The sequence below is a fragment of the Mustelus asterias genome, chromosome 19 (genome assembly GCF_964213995.1).
Source record: "Mustelus asterias chromosome 19, sMusAst1.hap1.1, whole genome shotgun sequence".
In the NCBI taxonomy this organism is placed as follows: domain Eukaryota; kingdom Metazoa; phylum Chordata; class Chondrichthyes; order Carcharhiniformes; family Triakidae; genus Mustelus; species Mustelus asterias.
The window spans coordinates 36,074,112-36,093,385 of record NC_135819.1 but is presented as its reverse complement, the minus strand read 5'-3'; the positions used below and the strand labels follow the sequence as shown (position 1 = coordinate 36,093,385).

General features: G+C 41.1%; 1 protein-coding gene across 7 annotated transcripts in view; it reads left to right on the top strand.

Annotated features, from left to right (window-relative positions):
* Positions 1–19,274, top strand: part of plekha5 (pleckstrin homology domain containing, family A member 5) — a 347,863-nt gene that overhangs the window by 101,514 nt on the left and 227,075 nt on the right. The window lies entirely within an intron of this gene.

Sequence of the window (19,274 nt, the reverse complement as noted above, 5' to 3'; positions counted from 1 at the left end):
GCAGGCCACCTGGATAAGAATGGTTCGATTAAGCAGACGCAGCATGGATTCATGAGGGGAAAGTCGTGCTTGACGAACTTGTTGGATTTTTATGAAGATGTGACTAGTGCGGTTGACGGAGGGGAACCGGTGGATGCGGTGTTTTTGGATTTCCAAAAGGCTTTTGATAAGGTGCTTCACAAAAGGTTGCTGAAGAAGATTGGGTTACACGGAGTTGGGGGTAGGGTATTAGCGTGGATTGGGGATTGGCTATCCGACAGGAAGCAGAGAGTCGGAATAAATGGGTGCTTTTCTGGTTGGCGGATGGTAACTAGTGGCGTGCCGCAGGGATCGGCACTGGGGCCTCAACTATTTACCATTTATATCGACAATCTGGAGGAGGGGACTGAGTGTAGGGTAACAAAGTTTGCAGACGACACAAAGATAAGTGGAAAAGTGAATCGTGTGGAGGGCGTAGAAGGTCTGCAGAGAGATTTGGACAGGCTGAGTGAGTGGGTGAGGATCTGGCAGATGGAGTATAACGTTAACAAATGCGAGGTTATTCACTTTGGAAGAAATAATAGCAAATTGGATTATTATCTAAATGGAAAGAAATTACAACATGCTGCTGTGCAGAGGGACCTGGGGGTCCTTGTGCATGAGACGCAAAAACCCAGTCTGCAGGTGCAACAGGCGATCAAGGCGGCAAATGGGATGTTGGCCTATATCGCAAGGGGGATAGAATATAAAAGCAGAGATGTCTTGCTACATCTGTACAGGGCATTGGTGAGGCCGCAGCTGGAATACTGTGTGCAGTATTGGTCCCCTTATTTGCGGAAGGATATATTGGCCTTGGAGGGAGTGCAGAGAAGGTTCACCAGGTTGATACCAGAGATGAGGGGTGTTGATTATGAGGAGAGACTGAGCAGATTGGGTTTGTACTCGTTGGAATTTAGAAGGCTGAGGGGGGATCTTATAGAGACCTATAAGATAATGAAGGGGCTGGATAGGGTAGAGGTGGAGAGATTATTTCCATTTAGAAAGGAAGCTAGAACTAGAGGGCACAGTCTCAAAATAAAGGGGGGTCAGTTTAGGACAGAGTTGAGGAGGAACTTCTTCTCTGAGGGTGGTGAATCTCTGGAATTCTCTGCCCACTGAAGTGGTGGAGGCTACCTCGTTGAATATGTTTAAATCACGGATAGATGGATTCCTGATCAGTAATGGAATTAGGGGTTATAGGGATCAGGCGGGTAAGTGGAACTGATCGACTTCAGATCAGCCATGATCTTATTGAATGGCGGGGCAGGCTCGAGGGGCTAGATGGCCTACTCCTGCTCCTATTTCTTATGTTCTAAGTGCTAAAATTAATTGACATGGGCTATTTGACTATGGGCCTTTAATCCAAAATTGAGCTAGGCTAATGTCAGGAAAACAGAGGTAGTTTTAAGGAATTTATATTTGTATAGTTAAATATTAGAAATAAGGTATGGATTTAAGTGGGTTTAATCTAATGGTTTTGTGTAAGGAAGGGTAAACCTGTAGGTAGATTCATGTTGGACAAAAGAGTTTAACATGTATGGAAGTTTTAGTCAGTTCAAACTCTGCTTCTGTTGTGCTTAGAGGTTACGGTGTGAAAAGTAAACAAGTATAGAGAAATAAAAAGCAATTGCTTTGCAACCTGGAGCACCAAAAGTGTAGTAAGGCTTTGTAGGGTTGTGTGCTTTAACCAAATTTAAAGCAGTTGGTTGTAGGAAGGTGGAGAGGGAATATATCTCTCAGCTTTGCTGGATGGAGTAATGGTTGAGAAAACAAGTGCAGAAATCCGAAGAACATTTAGTCGAGGCAACTAGAGAAATAAGAGAAGTTCCAAGAAGTTTGAAGTTGAAGGAATAAAGGGAACAAGGTACTGTTCAGTAAAGTCACAGAGAGTTGAAACAGAATTGGATCTCGAGTGGCCAGAAAGATATTTGCAGTAGTGCTACTAAGGTTTGTGAGAACTTACTGCAGTTTGAGAGACATAATTTGGAATAATGGTGGCAATCAGTGGCTGGATCTGAGATTGTGTAAAAGCATTTAAGACAGAGGAATTCTGAAAGAAGGTGGGAAACCTGGAGCTGTTATCTTAGCTTCGTTTGAAAGGACTGGTGACAAAGTCTAACAGGAAGGATGTTCCTGGTAGTGGGGGAGTTCAGAACCAGGGGTCACAGTTTGATATTAGGAGTCAACTATTTAGGACTGTGACGAGGAGGAATTTCTTCATTCAGAGTGAGTGGTACACCTGTGGAATTCACTACCACAGAAAGCAGTTGAGGCCAAAACGTTGTATGTTTTTAAGAACTGGTTAGTTGTAGCTCTTGGCTGAGGGATCAAAGGATCTGGGCGGGAAAGCAGGAATAGGTTACTGAGTTGGATGATCAGCCATGATCATAATGGATGGCAGAGCAGGCTCAAAGGGGCAATTAGCCTACTGCTGCTCCGATTTTCTGTGTTTCTGTTATGGTCTTCTGAGCCAAAGTTTCATTCAGGAATGTTCCCATCCAAAAGTAACACTAACTGGGGATCATAACAAAAGCTCTGGCACAAACACATCCTGGCATCACTGGTTTTGCTTTGTGTGTGTATCTGGACTCACAGACAAAACAGCATTGGTTAAATAGAAGAATTTAATACTTTAGAATATATGTTTATAAATCTTTATATAGTATTTGCTAAAAAATTAATAAAGCATTTGAAATTTAGTTGTCTCATCAATACAGACATTATATCTACTGTTGTGATTTAGCCCAGAAATTAATAGAAGCACCTTAATGACTTCAATTTGTATATGTCAACGAATAACATGGGTATTGTGTTTCAAGGCTTTAATGTATCCTATGGTAGATACGTAACTGTATCAAAGCAATAGAATTGCAATTAGAGCAATTCATATTATGAACTGTGCCTTGGGAAAGGGATGTTCAGAATTTATCTGTAGCATGCATCACAAATTTATTTGTGAAGTGATAGCAAATGGAATATGCATGCAAAGCCTGTGGGCTGAATTTTCCCATCTCGCCTGTCGCAAGAATTGTTGCAGGCGGAGGACAGACGATGCAAAGATCTGTTGACCTGGGGGCGGGGATTTTCCAGTTTCAGGGTGAGCGTGGCCAGAAAATCCTGCTGTGTGGGGCATAGTTGTTATAACATCAGATGTCAGGATGTACAGTTTGTAATAGGATGCTATTTTTAAGTTGACAGCATCACAGATGCATCAACTTATCTGAGTAAATATCATCCTGCCTCAGCTTTTCCAGTTGGGGCTTAATTGGCAGCAAGGACTGACATGGTCTGACAAAACCTTTCAGTTTCAACTCCATCTGGCCCCCAGTTCTGACATCTGGCAGCTGAAGATCAATGTAAAAGTGGTTATTGATGAAGTAAATGGCACTGATGCAGTTGGCCAGCTTGAATTATCACTACATTGTTCGATTCTTCAATCAGTGCATCAGCTTGTATGACCTGCACATATAATGTTGGACCTAAAAGTGTTTATAGACTTGAAGTGAGAAATTTTACAAATTGGAAGTTTGTATGAGAGGAAAGTAATTTGGTTATTTCAATTGTGCAAGAAAGGACAAGCTGGGAAGGATAGAGAAAACATCTTTAAAGCTGGTTTAACTACTGAAATGTTTTGTCAGAATTGTGATAGTGATGTAGTCAATATTTTTCACTTCAAAATCTGAGCTTTATCCCTGATCAGTTTTGTCCGATTAGAAAATTATATTGAAACAGCTGATAATATCATCCTCTGTGCAAAAAGTAAGTTCATTAAAATACATGAAGTGCAATTAATATTAATGCTAAAGGTGTTTGTAGAAATCATTTGACTTTTCCGTTCTACTTATGCATAGTTTCTGTGCATTCAGGCACAAGTTCAGCTGTGCCATTGCCCGGATTAATTTCTTTAAATAAAAGGGTAAAAATCATTGTTGAAAAATTGTCCCAGTTTTCTGACTGCAGTTGTGTGATTGTATCATTGTGTGACCTAAATTTCCTGGACCACAGCTGATCACTAGTAATAATACAGCCGGGAATCTGGAAGCAGGAGAGAAATACGTTTGACACCCTGCTAATGAAAACATTTATTTAATCGAAAACTGCTTAGGCAAACATTCTCTCTCCCATATTGAATAAATAATTAGATAAGGGAATTTTTACTCCAAATTTTTTGTTGTATTTGGTTTGTACAAAGAAGGCTTTTGATTGTAGGAATTCAAAGTTAAATGTTAAATTGAAGGTGATTCTGTAAAAATCTATGGGATGTGTGGGCCAGAATTCTCTGACCTTGACTGAGTGAATGGAGAGCTGGCTGAGTGCAAAATTCTCCATTCTTGCTAGCAGCGGTGGCGGGGTGTATAAGAATTCCAGCCATGGTGCTTGAGTAAATAAATCAAAAATAAGAGACCTGTTATCACTCTTATACCTGAGAATGATATGCTAAATATTTAAGGAGGTAACTGCTAGACTGTTTCCAATTGTCAGGTTCTTTTTGTTCAAGTAACTGTCAAACATTATCAGATGTACTGAACAGTAGTGTACACTTCTAAGTCATCTGTTCTGTGTGCGCTGTAACTAAAATCATTGCTTCTATCTTGACCACTAAGTTTTCTTGAGAGTACCATGTTTGGAACATTCTATTGGAAGGCCATAAATAATCTCCACAGTTTCATGCAGCCATGCAGATTGTATGCGTACTGACACAAGCGTGGTAGCTTTTGACCCCTAACAGTAAAGAAAATTTGTAATTTAAAATATTTGGGGAATCTGAAATTGTTTTTGAAAGTGCCTTCTTTTACAAGTCGGGTCGGATACTTCAAGGTGTTCTATGAAACTCGCCTGACCTGTAACGTTTTACGTTGAATTTGGCTAGGGATCATGAGAGGTTTCACTTCAGGTACATTTCAACTGGAGCTTTTATCAAAAACAAAGTTTAATTAAGAATATGCTGAAATGTATAGTAAGTTACTTAGCAAGACCTTTTAACAAGAAACACAACAACCACGATAATGTATAACTCTTAAAACATGCTTCTAATGAGTTCCAATGAAAGCCAACATCCCATACACAAAAACCTCCAAATATGCACAGTACAGCATAGGGTATTGCCCACTTGTTGCAGGAATCCAGCCTCCTGGGTTAAGTGCTGAAAATCCCGTGTGAAGAAACTCAGAAGAGGTTGTAGTCGAATCTGTTTCCCAAAACACAGCTTCTTAAAGGCAGGATGGCAATAAGTCTCTCCTTCAGCTACCTGATAACAGTTTCAGAACCGAACAAAGGGAGAGAGAGACTACTTCTTAGCTTGCTGCTAAATTACTTCCAACACATTCCTCAAAACGAAACTGAAAGCTCCAAAGGAAAATAAAAACCCCTAATACCTGACTGCCATAGCTTAGCTCCACCCCCATGGCATTATTGAAGTTGTAAGGTGCATGATTTAAAAAAAACCTTTCTTAAAGGTACACTCACACAGCACTTCTAAGAGTTTGTATTACTAGTAAAGGGATTATTTATAATTTTTGGATAATAAATACTACCCATGTGATCAGGAGATTCTTTCTGGAAGTGAAAATATTGAAACTGGGTGGCAGAGAGACAAAGAACAAGGATACGAATTGGAGAGAGAAGGCAGTCAGCAAGTTGGGTTGGAGATCTGGATGTCTGAGCAATCGGAATTGATTGAATGTCAAGAATTGACCATACCATATGAAAGTAAAGTCAGTTATGGTAGATCCAGGCTATGCAATTGATAGGAATTGAGAGGATTCTGGAAAGAAATGTGCCTTGAGGGGGAGATAGCATGAGTAGATCCCTGTTTACATGGGTGCTGTTGTCTGCAGAGAATCAGCTAAGTCCTTGAAGGAAAGGGCCTGGAATTTTCCCCTTCAAAAGATCCAGGCTTGGAAGAATTTTGTGGCTGAAATTGGTGTCATACTGGTGAAGTAGATTGTCTCGGAGATCCATGAAGTCCATCTTTGTGGTATTGGCTATTTCATGTGGAATTTATTGTTTGTACCAACTGTAATTTTTCAGGGAAATCTTGTTCAGCAATGTTTGGTAAATTTAATTTTTTAGGTTTACGAATCCCTGTAAGGACTGTAACACTACGTTCAGTAGTTTTGTGCTTTATGGCTACAAATGCCATTTTCAACTTCCCTTTTCCATTCTTGTAGGCATATTTGGCAGCAACGATACTCAAGGGGTAAGCAATCTTTAGCAATTGTTGTACTAATGTTATTCTGAACTCTCTGATATTTGAAAATGGCCTAGGATCTCTCAATCTAATTGTGTGTTTTTGCACAGATGGGAATGCCTGACTGAGATCAGCAGCAATTATATTGTCTGCACTGAAAGAGAGAAACTGGTTAGTGAACTAAAATCATAGGGAAAGCAGCCACAAGTAACCTGATTTTGCCTGTTTCGAGTGACAAATAGCTTTAAGAACTTTTCTGAGATTTTACAGAACAACACTTTTGGTATGTAAATTAAACTTTTTGGGCCTGTGCACTGCAACAAGTCCAAATGCATCACAACCACAACATTCCTTTATCTCTCAGCTCCAAAATTTCATTAAAAAACTTAATTACTGTAGATTACTGCATACAAGTTGACCAACATTTAAGACAACCCCTTTTTATCAGTGCCAAAAGTAATGTTTAGGCGTATATTCTGTGTATACGTAGACCCCCTTGCATTCTGCTAAGACATGCTGTACATGAGGGGTGAATCTCAATTTTGCAACTCAGAAATACATATTTTTAGACATGTTTAAGTCGGTGCATGAGATCAAGCTGGCGATCCTGGCTATGTTGTCAAGAAGATGTGAGTGTTTAAGACATGTCCACACATAGCAGACTGCACATGGCCAATAACAAACACAAAGGGTTGTCAGGCCTTTGAATTAAGCACGAAGCTGGTTTGAAGCCAAAAGTCATAATATATTTTTTTAACTTTCAAACAACTGTGTTGCAGCTAGTCAGTTTGGTGTGTTCATGGAAGAACAAGGAATCCTCGCAGAAGATGCCCAAGATCAAACGTGCCTTGAGAACAGGGCCCAGCCACTGGCTTGATCTTGAGAAACATGAATCGGATTAGATCCCTGATAATTGTCAGAATTGTCACCAGAAATGCAATACATACTTAAGTGGGGGCGGCAGGGTGGCACAGTGGTTAGCACCGCTACCTCACAGTGCCAGGGACCCGGGTTCGATTCCTGGCTTAGGCCATTGTCTTTGCGGAGTCTGCACGTTCTCCTCGTGTCTGCATGAGTTTCCTCCGGGTGCTTTGGTTTCCTCTCTGTCTGAAAGCCATGCTGGTTAGGTGCATTGGCCATGCTAAATTCTCCTTCAGTGTGGTGACTCGGGGATTTTCACAGAAGCTTCATTGTGCTGTTAATGTAAGCCTACCTGTCACACTAATAAATAAACTAAACTTTAAGTGGAACAAATCAAATTGAGTCCAGCAAAACTTAAAAGAGCAACAATAGTTAATGAAGCCGCTTTGTGGAAACCAATTTAGTATTGCAACGGAGATTGCTCAGAGACGCACCAAAAGTCCTTAATGCCAAAATGACCATTTTTCATCCATTCACTATCCGGAGCAAAAGCGCAAGTACCTATGATTTCACATTGGCAACATGGATGAAATGTCCATTAATTTCGATCTGCCCAGCAGCTGAACTATGGGATGGAAATATTCAAAAATACTTCCTGTGAAATCTGCAGGACACGAAGATAATAAGTCCTGTGGTAATTTTCAAACATAAAACCATGCCGAAAATGAAATTCCCTGCAGAAACATTTGTGCATGCATATGACAATGGTATAATAGAGTGAAGTAGTGGATCAACAATGGTGGCCTATGCGAAGAACGCAGCTTAGTGTGGGGACATGTTCAGATCCCATATAACCAATGAGATTCAAGAGTGACTTGTGAAGAAATAACACCCATTTTGTAGTTACACCAAGAGTCTAATGTCCATAGTTCAACCTTTGGATGTTTGCCTCAACAAGCTATTCAAGAATTACATTTGTGCTGAATGGTGTAAGTGGATGTTGCCAGAGGAAATACCTTCCCAGAGTGGAAATATGCATACTACCCTGCTTGATGTTTTGTATGGTTTTATCATCAAATTGTGGGATGCTACTAATGCGCAAACTGTCATCAGATTGTTTGAAACAAAGCAGAATATCCAATTCAGTGAATGGAGAGGAAAATGATTTGTTGTGGAGGGATGATTCCAAAACCAAAAGTGCCAAATCTGATCCACAGTGGAAACTTGATGCCCTGCTTAGTTCATATCAATCTAAGGACTAAATAACGTTGGACGCTATGGCCTTTAGCACTTCTCCAACTATTGATCTGATGTTAACTAGTAAATAATTACTTGGCTTACGAATTGATCATCGTTCAGCCTCCATATATTTCAGTTCATCCAAAAAATTGCTGCTTGTTTCCTTTACACTAAGATCTACTGACTAATGCATCTGTTCAATGACCTAGATGGATTCCTGGTCCCTAAATGCCTCAAATTTAAAATGTTCATCCTTGTGTTCAAATCCCTTCATCGTCTTGCTCCTTCCTATCTTTGTAATCTTCTCCAGCACAGCAATCCTCTGGAAACTTAGTCTATCTCAAACTCACCTGTGCAATCTCCAGCCCATTTGCCCAGCATTAGTGGTTATGTGTTCTGCATTCTTGGTCTTGTGCTCTGCATTCTTGGTCTTGTGCTCTTCCCTCAGTTCCCTGCCTAACCTTTCTGTCTCTCCACCTTTTTCTCTTGACTTAAGATCACTTACTTGACCAAGCTTTTGGTCAGTTCTCTCAATAACCTCCTCAATTTGCCTGTTTACACTGTTGTGAAGCATCTTGGGATTTATTTTCTGTGATAATGGAGCTATGTAAATACAGTTGTTTTTAGACTAGTTATTAATCCAACACTCACATTTCAGCTGGGCAGAAGATTTGGGTCTCATTCATAGTTTACTTTAAGGTGACACTTTCTGTCTCTGTTTCCTTTTCCTGGTTCTTTTTTCTAGCCCCTCTCATCCTCATTTACTTGTCTAGATGGACCAACACATTTAAAAATATTTCTCTGACCTGTGACTTTAGGTACCTTTTGTTGAAGCCAATGGAAAGTAAAATCAGGCAGAGTGTGACCAATCTGCACTAGTACATTCTATTAACTGCCAAGGTGGGTTAGTTTAAAATGACCTTATCAGTAAAAATATATTCATCAAGTGTTCTACTGACTTAATCATTCATATTGCTTTGCTATATTTTCTGGATCTTGCAATGTGGATACCATTTTCATAATCTTCATTTTGTATTTAAAAATATTCTAACCTAGATATTTGATTTGATTTATTATTGTCACATATATTAGTAGTATACAGTGCAAGGTATTGTTTCTTGTGCAATACAGACAAAGCATACCGTTCATAGAGAAGGAAACAAGAGAGTTCAGAATGTAGTGTTACAGTCATAGCTCGGGTGTAGAGAAAGATCAACTTAATACAAGGTAGGTCCATTCAAAAGTCTGATGGCAGCAGGGAAGAAGCTTTTCTTGAGTCAGTTGGTACGTGTCCTCAGACTTTTGTCTCTTTTTCCCGACGGAAGAAGGTGGAAGAGAGTATGTCTGGGGTGCGTGGGGTCCTTCATTGTGCTGGCTGCTTTTCTGATGCACCGGGAAGTGTAGGCAGAGACAATGGATGGGAGGCTGGTTTGCATGATGGGCTGGGCTTCGTTCACAACGCTTTGTTGATTTTTGTGGTCTTGGACAGAACAGGAGCCATACCAAGCTGTGATGTAACCGGAAAGAATGTTTTCTATAGTGCATCTGTAAACGTTGGTGAAAGTCTTAGCTGACATGCCAAATTCCTTAGCCTCCTGAGAAAGTAGAGGCATTAGTGGGTTTTCTTAACTATGGCATCTAAGTTTCCCATCTCTCATCATGTAGATATGTAGAGCAATTTTTTTTCTTGGAAGGAAATCAGCCCTGTAGAATTCTTGTTGGTCTTTTGAAGGGCCTTTTTACAAAAAATTCCCCACAATACCAATGCATTTATGATGACATGATGCCCAAAGTAATTTTAGTATGCAAATTGTACAATGGAAATGTTAAAATAATTGATATTCAATTTTTGAGTAATTTTCTATTTAAGGAATAATTGTTTCCAATTAACCTTCACCGTGGCCTATGGTGGGTCATCATTGGGACAAGGGCATTATAGAATAGAATTGTCAGTAACTGATTCCTGCACTTGAACTGAACCTAAATTTTGTTTCTTCTCCACTATTGGTATTTTTTGGTTTGACGGGGAGAAAGCTTAAAGAATTTGGAGACACTACAAAAAAAGTGGGTCATCATGGGTCCCTTCACTACACACAAGAAATTTGTGGTGGAAGCTATTCATTTTTTAAAATGTTACACAACATCCCGTCATGCAGGCTAACATTGTCCACAGCCTTTCTTTCCATCTGCATCACACATTTGCGACTCACTAGGTATTTGATACCTAGCCCTTTTCTCTGGTTTTCCAATTGTTTCATTACAAGTTGACTGGACCGATGCCCTTCATACTAAGCTATCGATCTCCAGATCTATAAGACTGTACTGATTTAATTTTTTTTCTCAGTTGTGCCATGATTTGGGGTAGCGGTAAAACAAAAATCAAGGAAAAAAGGGATGTTTCAAGTGCATTCTTCTATGGTGCAAGTTATGCTTCAGTCAGTTTCCATCTGTTAACTTAATTATCTCTGTGAAAACTTGTAACGAATGGGTGATGATTTTTAAGGTTGGAAAACTTTAGTCAGGATTTGGTTATTCTCTTGCTGCCTCTGTTCGTTTGGCAGCATTCTTAACTTCTGGTCACAGCCATTAAACAAAATACCAATCTGTAGTGTAAGTACACTATACATTTCATTATACCAGAGTCCTTATGGAAGATAGTATGACAGACAAGAAATGCATGCCAGTTGCAAAGGAAGGATTAATAAATAAAATTGCATTTATATAGTGGATTTCATGATCTCCAGAAGTTTCAAAAGATTTTATATTCATCAAAATCCTTCAAGCAGCAATGAGGCACGTAGGAACAGGAATAGGCCATTCAGCCCACCGAGCTTGCTCCGCCATTCAATATGATCATGGCTGATCGGACACTTCAATGCCTTTTAAGCTATCTCTATAACACTTTGTTATTGTTAATTAGAAAATTATCAATCTCTATTTTAAATATACACAATTTCTCCTAATCTTGATCCTTAGTGGCATCCCCCTTATTTTGAAATTATGCCCCCTGGTTCTATACTCCCCAACCAAGGGAAACATCTTAACTGCATCTGCCCTGTCTATTCCTTTAAATATTTTGTAGGTTTCAATGAGATCACCTTTCATTATTCTAAACTCTAGAGAATACAGGCTCTCTTCACAAGACATTATCTGGAACAAGTCTGGTCAACATTCGTTGCACTCCCTCCGTGGCAATAATAAAGACCAGATTATTTGTTTTAGACGTGGATTGAGTTAGCCAGGTCACCACGATGTGTCTCCTCTTTATATCCACTGGAGAGCATCTTGGTCTAATGTCTTATCTGAAAGGCAGTGGTACCTCCAACAGAACAGCACTCCTTTGGTATTGTGCCGAAGTTCCAGCCCAGAATTTGTACTCCAGGCACTTTAGGACTGACACCTATCAACCTTTTCAATGAATAATTGAATATTATGCTATCTGAATGCTGAATATTTGTGCCATAATTGCAATTGAGTTAATTAAATTTCATACATAATTCAAATTTCATGCATATAACAGGAAATAATTTACAGCTGAATGGCTAGGAAAAACAGCAAACACAAAAAAAACTACCACTCATGAAGTTGAAGAACAAAACTGAATCATAGATTTTTAGTCAACAATTGATATCTATTTTTAAAGAGTGATAAATTCTGTCCACTCCAAAAATTCCTAGGTCTTAGCTCTTAAATTACAGTAAGAGAGTTAAGAAGGCTCTGTACAATAGATGAGGGGAAAGCTACTAAATAGAGGAGACTTCAAAAGACGAAGCAACTTGATAAGCAAGGAGGCAGGAGAAAGTTGGAAAAGGTTAAGGTAGGTCAAGGACTCCTTTCCATAATCTGAATCTCCCTCCTCATTCTTAACTTCTTGAGTAAATGGGTAATCCCTTATTCTGAGATTATTTCCTCTGGTCCTAGACTCTTTCGCAAGGGAAGAACAAGTTTAACTTGTGATCTTCCGGTCTTGCTGATGGTGAGCCTCCACCATTGGTTTCCCGGCATCTGGTGGGAGGATTGCATAAAACGGAAACCCCATTGACAGCAGTGGGACCAGAACATAACGCTGCCAGCCAATGGCAGGCCACCTCCACCACTACAAAACATGTGGCAGGAGGCAGACAAGTCCCACCCATTTGTTGCCCAGAATGTAGAGCAATTACAGCAGATTTAAGAGGCCTTTACCTTTGCTTTAGCAGCAGAGTAAAACATGGATGCATTGTTTTGAGAGGACACTATTCATTCATTTAGTGTGAACAGTTAATAGTTTGAAAGAAAATTTATGGTTTGATGTTGCAGGTATGAGGCTTTTGAAATGCTGACTTTCCATTTGTATAAAAATGGCGTCTTCATGAAAGACTGAACAGCCTGGGGCTTTTTAGGTGCCTGCAAGAGGTCTTCAAAATTATGAAGGAGTTCAATAGGGTAGAGTGGGTCCAAACCTTGAGATTGTAGAAAGAAAATAACCACCATACCCATAATGAATTCAGGAGAAAACTATTTATTCAGAGCTATTCAAATGTGGATTCGCTACAGTATGGAGTAGTTGAGGAAAGTAGTATAGATGCATTCTATGGCAAAGCTAGATAAGCACAGGAGGACTAAAGGATACAGGGCAGGTTGAGATAAAGCCAGAAGAGTTGGAGGAGGCTTGTGTGTAGTTTAAACAGCAAAAGTCCTGTTTCTGTGTTGTGTGCTCTGTATAATCCTGTGCAAAGATTAAAATGAGAGCAGTATGCGGGGGTTACTGTATGTTTTCATTGTCAAACACATTTCTGTCAGATGTCTTTGGTTTTGCAGGAATAGTGTGCTGTAATTTACAAGTCTGTGTGCCAACACATTTAGAAAAAGCTTATAATTTCCCTTGTGCTTGGTTTCACAATCCTTCAGTCTGATTGATTATGGAGACACAATGTTGATTCTCCTATTCATTCAGATTCCGGTTATCAGCTCACACTTTCAGTAACTTGCTATGCAAAGGCAATTCTCGCTAACAGCAGACAACATTAGAATCCTTACTGCAGCAAAATCTGACCCAGTATTTATAGAGCTCCAGAAAATATCAAACATCAAGCCATCACTGTTTTTCTCCTTTAATACCTTTAGATTTCCAGGACAGATCTCACCCAGCCCAGGAGCGTTGTAGCCATCAGTCCTTCTGATTCCTGCAAAATATTCTGTACTAATTTCTGGATACAGTATGGACTGTTTGGTCCCTGTTACTCTATCCTTCATGTAACTGGACTTTGACTTACGACTAATATGGTTGCAAAAACAAATTTGAGTCCCTCTTAAAACTTCTATAGCTTTTCCCTCACTCTGTCTTTTACTGTTGAGAAGTTTAACAACACCAGGTTAAAGTCCAACAGGTTTATTTGGTAGCAAAAGCCACACAAGCTTTCGGAGCTCTGAGCCCCTTCTTCAGGTGAGTGGGAATTCTGTTCACAAACAGAACTTATAAGACACAGACTCAATTTACATGAATAATGGTTGGAATGCGAATACTTACAACTAATCCAGTCTTTAAGAAACAAAACAATGGGAGTGGAGAGAGCATCAAGACAGGCTAAAAAGATGTGTATTGTCTCCAGACAAGACAGCCAGTGAAACTCTGCAGGTCCACGCAACTGTGGGAGTTACAAATAGTGTGACATAAATTCTGATTCTAGGATCGCATGATAAAGACTCAGGAGGAAAAAGATCGCCAAGAAGATCGCGCATATCGACACAGACATCAAGTTTCTACAAAGATGCAAGAAAGCAGACAAGATACCGAAAGGACTACAGATCACGAACCCACTCAGGTCAACCTATAACACAGACTACGCTGAGAGACTTTGCCGTCGCACCTCTCTCACCCTCCTCAACCACCTCATACACCAACTCTACAGCAAACGCCGCAGCCTGGAAACCAAGATCGAATCCATATTCTCAACTTGCGCTCAGGACGCAGACCAGCTGCGAAACTCTGCCAAGCAGACGAGACAAAGGAACTACACCATCTACATGCACACCAAGAACAGGAAACTTGAGAAACTCGGCATCACCACCAGCAGCAACCAAGCCTCCCCCGGTACCACAGTAGGAAACAGTCCCACTGCAGGGAAGTCCATTGTCAACTTGTCCGACTACACACTTCAACCAGATGAAATCGAAGTTCTCAGCCGAGGGCTTAATTTTTGCCCCACCACCAAAATAGACCCCATCAGTCTCGCAGCAGACACAGAGGAATTCATCAGGCGAATGAGGCTGAGGGAGTTCTTCCACAAACCCCAAGAGGCCAACAACGAACACAATGAGACAGCCAATGAACTGGAACAGCCGACAGAGAGATCCGCAGTGCATCCGAAGAGGAAAGAGTCGAATTGGACTCCTCCGGAAGGCCGCTGCCCTCGACTTGACATGTATGCCCAAGCCGTCAGGAGGTGCGTCAACACCAAATTCATCAGCCGCACTCACAAGACAGCCCCGAACATCACCCAAGCACAACGTAACGCCATCCACGCTCTCAAGACCAACCGCAACATTGTCATCAAACCAGCAGACAAAGGAGGGGCCATCGTCATACTGAACAGAACGGATTACTGCAAAGAAGTGTACCGACAACTCAACAACGAGGAACACTACAGACAGTTACCTGCAGATCCGACCAAAGAACACACCGTCAACTCAACACTCTGATCAAGACCTTTGATCCGGACCTTCAGAACACCCTCCGTGCTCTCATCCCACGTACTCCCCGCGTTGGAGATCTCTACTGCCTCCCGAAGATACACAAGGCAAACACACCCGGCCGTCCCATCGTATCGGGCAATGGGACCCTGTGCGAGAACCTCTCCGGCTATGTCGAGGGCATCCTGAAACCCATTGTACAAAGAACCCCCAGCTTTTGTCGCGACACGACGGACTTCCTACAGAAACTCGGCACACATGGAGCAGTTGAACCAGGAGCGCTCCTCGTCACAATGGATGTCTCAGCACTCTACACCAGCATCCCCCATGACGATGGCATTGCTGCAACGGCCTCAGTGCTCAGCGCCAACAACTGCCAGTTTCCAGATGCAATTTTACATCTCATCCGCTTCATCCTGGACCACAATATCTTCACCTTCAACAACCAGTTCTTCATCCAGACACACGGAACAGCCATGGGGACCAAATTTGCACCTCAATATGCCAACATCTTCATGCACAGGTTCGAACAAGACTTCTTCACCGCACGGGACCTTCAACCGGTGCTATACACTAGATACATCGATGACATTTTCTTCCTTTGGACTCATGGTGAACAATCACTGAAACAACTCTATGATGACATCAACAAGTTCCATCCCACCATCAGGCTCACCATAGACTACTCTCCGGAATCGGTTGCATTCTTGGACACGCGCATCTCCATTAAGGACGGTCACCTCAGCACCTCACTGTACCGCAAGCCCACGGATAACCTCACGATGCTCCACTTCTCCAGCTTCCACCCTAAACACGTTAAAGAAGCCATCCCCTACGGACAAGCCCTCCGTATACACAGGATCTGCTCGGATGAGGAGGATCGCAACAGACACCTCCAGACGCTGAAAGATGCCCTCATAAGAACAGGATATGGCGCTAGACTCATTGATCAACAGTTCCGACGCGCCACAGCGAAAAACCGCACCGACCTCCTCAGAAGACAAACACGGGACACAGTGGACAGAGTACCCTTCGTTGTCCAGTACTTCCCCGGAGCGGAGAAGCTACGGCATCTCCTCCGGAGCCTTCAACATGTCATTGATTAAGACGAACATCTCGCCAAGGCCATCCCCACACCCCCACTTCTTGCCTTCAAACAACCGCACAACCTCAAACAGACCATTGTCCGCAGCAAACTACCCAGCCTTCAGGAGAACAGTGACCAAGACACCACACAACCCTGCCACAGCAACCTCTGCAAGACGTGCCGGATCATCGACACAGATGCCATCATCTCACGTGAGAACACCATCCACCAGGTACACGGTACATACTCTTGCAACTCGGCCAACGTTGTCTACCTGATACGCTGCAAGAAAGGATGTCCCGAGGCATGGTACATTGGGGAAACTATGCAGACGCTGCGACAACGGATGAATGAACACCGCTCGACAATCACCAGGCAAGACTGTTCTCTTCCTGTTGGGGAGCACTTCAGCGGTCACGGGCATTCGGCCTCTGATATTCGGGTAAGCGTTCTCCAAGGCGGCCTTCGCGACACACGACAGCGCAGAGTCGTGGAGCAGAAACTGATAGCCAGGTTCCGCACACACAAGGACGGCCTCAACCGGGATATTGGGTTTATGTCACACTATTTCACATAAATATTTCTGCTTTTTTCCTCCTGAGTCTTTATCATGCGATCCTAGAATCAGAATTTATGTCACACTATTTGTAACTCCCACAGTTGCGTGGACCTGCAGAGTTTCACTGGCTGTCTTGTCTGGAGACAATACACATCTTTTTAGCCTGTCTTGATGCTCTCTCCACTCCCATTGTTTTGTTTCTTAAAGACTGGATTAGTTGTAAGTATTCGCATTCCAACCATTATTCATGTAAATTGAGTCTGTGTCTTATAAGTTCTGTTTGTGAACAGAATTCCCACTCACCTGAAGAAGGGGCTCAGAGCTCCGAAAGCTTGTGTGGCTTTTGCTACCAAATAAACCTGTTGGACTTTAACCTGGTGTTGTTAAACTTCTTACTGTGTTTACCCCAGTCCAACGCCGGCATCTCCACATCATTTTACTGTTGATGCATGTTTGAGCTGCCCTCCATTCTTTCATATACATCCTATTTCTATGTTTGCTTAGGTCTGTGACTTTTGTGTTTTAACATTATAATTTTATTAAGCCACTGTGGTTGAGGTCATGTGAGGTTTCTTAAAATTTTATTTTCATATGTTGTATAATATCTTTAAATACATTCAATTTACTTATATTAAACGTAGTTTCTCCTTTTGTTCATTCCAAAACATTTTTAAAAAAATGGAAATTCTTGTACTGCCTCTTTCAGTTTGGCTAATATCCATCCATTTAAAACTAAGAACACAGTGATAGCCAAAGCCAAGATGCTTACCAATCTCCAGGTCACAACCCAGTCCTAATGGATTATCAAGCAATGAACCGCAACACAGCTTCTGCTTTTGTAACCTTGCTCTCATGTGAGGAAACTTTCTAACTGCCATGTTAAATTTGTCTTATTTCTTTCTCTTCCTTTTGTCCCTGAAGTGTCCATTCAAATTCTGAAAGTCTTCTGCCTCAAAATGTTCCCCAACTCTGTGTTCATTATGTGTTGAAATCTCAAATTCACTATGTCTATATAGTTCATATCACTCTACAAAGCTATTTAAAGCCCCTTAGTTTTCGTTCTTGGCTGTCCACTAATGTTTCTAGGATGCCATTAAAACCAATTTCTGTTTTTGTATATGTTTCTTTACCATTCCTAATATTTTCTGTTTGTAAAAAATAGCACAACTCTTAAAGCATTCTTTGTTAGATCTTTGTTATTTATGTTCCTAATTTATTTTCTTGTTTATATACTTCTTCCCTTGACTTAGAGATTTAAATCCTTTTCTGCTGTACGATGATGTATCCTTTTTCCCAGGGGGCTGGGTACCAGTGCAGTTTTCAGGAATCTTATCTCTGTTTGAAAACTTTCCACATTGTCCCATGAATAAACTTTCCAAAACTAACTTGGGTTTTACCGCATCAATTTGTTTGTTTGTAACTGGTTTGTCCCTCCCTAACTGGTTCAGAATTACTTCCAAAGTTACCCACACCCTCTGGGTCTTGCACTTTTAAAATGATTCAAACTTCCACTGCAGGATTTCCATCCTACCCTTTTCAGTATCATCAATTATCCCATGAATTATAACTTCCAGATAGCATGTTCCCCAAATACGTTTGCAGTGGCTCCATTATTTCCCTTATTGTGGCAGTTAGAAACTACATGTGACTTTCAGATCTGTGGTTGCAAATTAAGATATCTGCCTTCTGGTAATAGTCTTCCCTATTGTTAATGCACACCCATTTCTCATTGATATTGTCCTTTCCTTGAGCTAACCCTTTAATCCACGGTACTGTAGTGTTTGCTCAACTATTGATTGTCCTCTCCCCTGCTGAGTCCTTGTTTTCCTCATATACTCCCATTGAGCTTTCTTGGAGACAAGCTTCCACATCCTCCTTGAGGCAGTCACCCACTTCCTCTTCTCTACTTCACTGTTCCTCTCAATCATGGGGTGATCTCTATGGTGTAAACAGAAGTGGGAATAGTAATGTGTTTTCATGTGGTCTAAGTATGTTTTCTAAAAGCACGTATACAAAGCTCTTTAGAAGATTGTTTTTAGGTTTATGGAACGTGGTCAGTTGTTACTCGAAATTGTTCAGGTCAAGTTTTTTAATTGGTCCGTCATGTTCTTCCAAGTGTTAATAAATAGATTTTACAAACTGTTATCTGTGCAGAATTGAGTTTGGCTGTAGTTGGGTGTCATAAGAAAATTAGATAAATTAATAGACAGTGAATTTTATTTTGCAACTACTGTAGGCACAACAGATCGCTCGATGTGCAAGATCTTTTCATGACCAGCATCCGAAGTGCCTCTGAATTGCTGGTCTTAAAAAAAGATGTATAAACCGAAGCATCAGAATCCATTTGCCATGTAAGATTCAACAAAGCCTGATCAGTTCTGCATCTCCAGCAGTCGTTCACCTCGACCTTTACCTCCTCTTCAGTCTTTTACGCTTCAGCCTGCACATACGCTACTTCTGTCACTTAGCCCAAAGATCTCAAAGCTCCAGACTGCTATTGACTACTCTGATTGTTAGCAAAGTTTGATAACTGCCTGATGGTTGAGAGACTTAATTATTCTTCAAAAGGAGGAAGGTCTATTCTGAATTGCAGCTGTAGGATTTTGAGTTCCCTATTTCAGTTACCTCTTTCCACATTAGAGTAACAA